At 28.1% G+C, this 5,756-nt stretch overlaps 1 non-coding gene across 1 annotated transcript; it reads left to right on the forward strand.

The window, feature by feature from the left end:
• Window positions 1–394: 394 nt before the first annotated feature.
• LOC139860703 (small nucleolar RNA R71) lies at window positions 395–501 on the forward strand. Its single transcript, XR_011763331.1, has one exon. It is a non-coding gene; the product is annotated as a small nucleolar RNA R71 (small nucleolar RNA).
• Window positions 502–5,756: the final 5,255 nt, after the last annotated feature.

Here is a 5,756-nt window from a genome sequence, read left to right on the forward strand (position 1 = left end):
CGGCCTTTGGTTCATGTAGGAAACATTCTCACGTTGTTCCATCATTTGCTCAATGTGACAATCTTTTGTGAAGTGTGGTCCGCCGCATTGCTCACAACTGATTCGTATTGCGTGAATATCTTTAGTCATCTTTTCCATTCGTCTCTCGAAAGCATCTATTTTTGCAGAAACGGAATCAAAGTCATGGCTAGAATCGGCTCTAGCCGCTTTAGATGAACGAAAGATATATTTTTCCTGATGCCACTCATGTGAGTGGGAGGCTGTGTTATCAATAATTTTGTGAGCTTCGGTAGCGGTTTTCTTCATAATGGAACCACCAGTTGTTGTGTCGATCTCTTTTCGTGTAGCAACATCGCATCCTTGGTAGAATATTTGCACTATTTGATAAGTTTCCAAACCGTGCTGAGGACATCCTCTCAACAACTTTCCGAATCTTGTCCATGCCTCATATAATGTTTCATTTGGCTTTTGCGCGAACGTAACAATTTCTCCTTGAAGTCTCACGGCTTTAGATGCCGGAAAGAATCTTTTAAGAAATTTCTCAACTAAAACATCCCATGTGTCAATCGCTCCTTCAGGTAACGATTCTAACAAATCTTTGGCTTCTCCCTTTAAAGTCCAGGGAAATAACATGGGATAGATCTGTTCATCCTCAACTTCTGTAATTTTGAATAGAGTACAGATCCTATTATAGGTTCGGAGATGTTCGTTTGGATCTTCTTTTGGCGTACCACTATATTGGCATTGATTAGTTACCATGTGTAGGATTTGTCCTTTGATTTCATAATCTGGCGCATTAATGTCTGGCTTAATAATGGCGTGTCCTTGGCCAGTGCGTGTGGCTCTCATTTGGACTTCCATACTTAGAGGTTCCGTTACTTCCATAATTGAATTTATTGAATACGAATCACTAGAGGATTCTGATTTAACGGTTTGTAGTTCAGGAGGAATGATTAGTGGTTCAGGATCTTGGAATTGTCCTTGAATATCCTCCGGGTTCTCAATTGTGAAGTCGGGTTCAAAAAATGGATTATCGGAAATTTGAATTGGAGTACTTGTTCGACTAGATGATGATTCTAAAGAAAAATCAACGGCGACGAAATTAGCTAGATGTCTTGATCGAGTTACAGGTGGTGAACGTATGAAAGGTGGTGAACGTTTTGCTCGGTGCATTAACTGAATATCCTATTAGAAATTATATAAGTTATCAAATTAATAGACTTTTCTGCTTTTGCCCACGTTTCGAATAGCCAAAAGATGCAGCAGGGAGCCAGGATCCTTTAAGTCGGAAAATCCATAACTCAGCCACTAACAAATCCAACTATTACTACGAACCAGAAAATTTGGATGTATATCAATTTAACCGCTTAAAATAATTTTTCGTCTAAATTTAAAGAAAACTTTGAAAATTCTATGTCCTAAAAACTAGAGCGTAGAAATGAGAAAGAAAAAGCGCGTCGGAAAATAAGAGGTCGAAAAATAAAAATAAGAAAGAAAAGCATTGAAACTTAAAAGTCTAAAAACTAAAAACTAAAAATTGCGTCTAAAAGTATTAAAGCTTAAAAGAATTTATAAATCCAAAATGGCAATAACTTAATTAGGCACTAAAATCTAAAAACTGCGTCGCAAAATTCTAAAGCGCCTAAATCTTAATCTAAAGAAAAAGCACTGAAGGGATTTTATGGCAAAACCTAAAAATCCAGAAATATAAAAGTAACTACGGCAAAAACTAAGCTTAAAACTATATAACGAATGATAAAAATACAAATTAACGATAAAAATACAAATTATAACTAAAATGATAAAAATACAAATTTTATAAAGATATTATTTTTATATTATATTTTATAAAAGTACTAAAATTATATAATTGATAAAACTAATTAAAACTTAAAATACAAAATTAATTAAAACTAAAACTAATTATTATTAAATTAAAACCCTAACTATAATTAATTATAATTAATAATAACCCTAATGAATTAATAATAAAAATTATTATATAAACCCTAGCGTAATAAATGCAGTTTAAGGATCAGACCTGTCAGTTTACTTCATGCGGTCGCATGAGATTACAGCACTGCAGCCATGCGATCGCATGGCCTGCAGATTCAATTTATAATGCAGGTTCAAAAATTGTAGATCCAAATCGTTTTTTTAATTTTTATTTTTTTTATAGAAAATTTAAATAAAACTTATATTAAAAAAAAAACTTATCAGTTTTTGTAACTTAAAAAAAAAACTTTTTAATTTAAACACTTAAAAATATAGAAATATATACTTTTTTTATATGTTTTTGTATTTTAATATTTAAAACTTATAAAAACATATTTTTACAAAAATAGTTAAAAACTTATATATTTATATATATATATATATATATATATATATATATATATATATATATATATAGCGTTTCGCTTTCGGCTCCCCGGCAGTGGCTCCAAAACCTTGATGTGTGCGAGGTGGTGTACGAAATACTCGGTTCTGGATATTCGAACGTCCTAAACCTTGCTACAACACTATAGGCAGTGTACCTAATCGTTAGAGTAGTGTAGTTTTTAGTAAGTCCGGTTCATTCTACAGGGAGCTAGTGATACGTACTATATTTTTATAAACTATATTTGTATAAAATATATATAATTATAAAAGTAGTAATATTATAAAAAGGGGGTTTTACCGTTTAATGACCGGTTTGTCGATTTTATATAAAGCGTAAAGATAAATGATGATAATTAAAGTGCAATATATAAAATTGCGATAAATTAAATGACAGTAAATAAAAGTACGATGAAATATGAAATAAAAGTATTATGCTTATTTAAACTTCTGTAATCAAGATGTTTGACGTTTTGATTTTTAATTTATTACTCTGGGTTAATTGTCCTTTGTCCTGGTTTATTTGATACGTCTATCTGGTTTTTGTCCATAATAGTCCATCGGTCATAAATATAAATTGCGAGTGTCCTCGTCAAATTACCCTTATACCCGAACTCAAATAGTCTAACTAATTAAGGATTTAAACTGTGACGCAGTTATCACTTCTGTCAACAATTACACCAGTTGTCACTGTATGTAATCCACCCCTGTTTTAATTAGATATGAATATGAATATAAATTTACCCACTTGATCAGTTTGAATAATCAATTACCCAACCCGAATAATTAATTAAATGATTATAATAGATTCCGTATGAACGTCACTAAATAGGACAACCATAATCATTATTAATTATTAGGTCAATTAATTTGAAGATAGGTTCGACAGACTCCAATGAGTTTTCACTCGATTAGACAATACCCCCATCTGTTAATAGTCAATAGTCCAATTTCCACAAGTGTCGGTCTTTTGCCCAAACCATAATTATGGTACAAAATCCAATAACCCCATCATAATATTTAGTCTAACATCGTGATTACTTCGACTAAAATAAGCATAATAATAACTTAGTTACGAGACATTAATTTAAAAAGGAAGAACATAGCTTACAATTTTGATTAATCGCGTAGCGTTACACGGACAGAGTTCCGACTTTAAAACCCGTAAAAAATTTCTTAAAATAACCCAACTTGAAAGGACCCGTTCATATACATTATAAACGATTCACAATAGTTGATTACATCGCGAGGTATTTGACCTCTATATGATACATTTTACAAACATTGCATTTGTTTTTAAAAGACAAACTTTCTTTACATCGAAAATTGACAGGCATGTATACCATTTCATAATATCCACTATTCAACTATAAATTGACTTAATAATAATAATCTTTAATGAACATAATGACTTGAATGCAACGTTCTTCGAAATATGCCATGAAAGACTCCAATTAATATCTTTAAAATGAGCAAATGCACAGCGGAAGATTTCTTTAATACCTGAGAATAAACATGCTTTAAAGTGTCAACCAAAAGGTTGGTGAGTTCATTAGTTTATCATAATCCTTCATTTTCATCATTTTAATAGACCACAAGAATTTCATTTCCAGTTCTCATAAATATACGTCTCATGCATAGAGATAAAAATCATTCATATGGATTGAACACCTGGTAACCGACATTCACAATATGCATATAAGAATATCCCCATCATTCCGGGATCCTCCTTCGGACATGATATAAATTTCGAAGTACTAAAGCATCCGGTACTTTGGATGGGGTTTGTTAGGCCCGATAGATCTATCTTTAGGATTCGCGTCAATTAGGGTGTCTGTTCCCTAATTCTTAGATTACCAGACTTTAATAAAAAGGGGCATATTCGATTTCGATAATTCAACCATAGAATGTAGTTTCAATTACTTGTGTCTATTTCGTCAAACATTTATAAAAGCGCATGTATTCTCAGTCCCAAAAATATAAAGGGTAAAAAGGCAAATGAAACTCACCATACTGTATTTCGTAGTGAAAATACATATAACGTCATTGAACTAGTGCAAGGTTGGCCTCGGATTCACGAACCTAAATAAATTATATATAATTATATGTTGGTCAATATTTGTCTAACAATTAGGTCAGGTCATAGTGTACCACAATCCTAATGCTCGAGACTAATATGTAACAGTCAACAAAAGTCAATTTGACTCAAAATGATTTCCAAAATTTATACATGATTATAATATATTTTAAATATCGTCGTTTTATATTTTTAAATATTTTTAAAAGATTTATTAGAGTAAATAATATAATTCATTTATTAATAAATAAAATTTTATATTAAAATATATATAATAAAATATACTTTTATATATATTAAGTAATAAAATTTATAGGGTTCATTTAATATCACAAAGATAATATGATAGGTATTATTAAAGTAATTTATTACACGTAGTAAAATATGTTTGTATTACATATTTATTTGATAAAATAATATCTATAATGTTAGTAAGTAAAAGTTGTATTATTTTGTAATAATAATTATTATTATAAAAATATCAATATTTATAATTATTAAGGTGATATTATGATAAAACGATAATTCTAATTATGATAACTTTAATATTTACGATAATTTTTAATATTATCTTTAAAATAATAATTCTATTTAAAATGATAATAAAAATGATATTTTATAGTAACAATGACATTTCTATTAAAATGATAATTTTTGTTAAAATGATAGTTTTGATACTAACGATACTTTTAATAATAATAGTAATGATAAAAATAATAAGAACGATAATTTTATCTAAATCAATATCTTATAATATTTTAATTTCATCATGATACTCTTACTCATTATTTCCTAATCATTTCGTTTAATAGCTTTTAATCGTCTTTTATATCGTGCTCATAATAATGATAATAATAGTAATCAAAATAATTAGGTGTTACTAATATTAGTTTTAATTACAATAATACTAATAATGATAATTACTATGACATTATTAACGATAATGATAATATAATAATAATAATAATAACAATAACCATTTTTAAATAATGATATATATATTAATAATGATAATAATAATAATGATAAAAATAATAATAATAATAATAATTAGATAATAATAATAATAATTAGATAATAATAATAATAATAATACTAATTATAACTTTAATGATAATAACGATAGTAATAATAATAAAAAAAACAATTTTTAATGATAAATCCTTTTATTGATAAAGATAATAATAATAATAATAATAATAATAATAATAATAAGATAAAACTAGAACGACGATAATAACGACGATAATAATAATCATTTTTAATAATAATACAAAAATTCGATGGACTATAACTTCAA

The sequence above is a fragment of the Rutidosis leptorrhynchoides genome, chromosome 7, assembly GCF_046630445.1.
Source record: "Rutidosis leptorrhynchoides isolate AG116_Rl617_1_P2 chromosome 7, CSIRO_AGI_Rlap_v1, whole genome shotgun sequence".
Taxonomy (NCBI): Eukaryota; Viridiplantae; Streptophyta; class Magnoliopsida; order Asterales; family Asteraceae; genus Rutidosis; species Rutidosis leptorrhynchoides.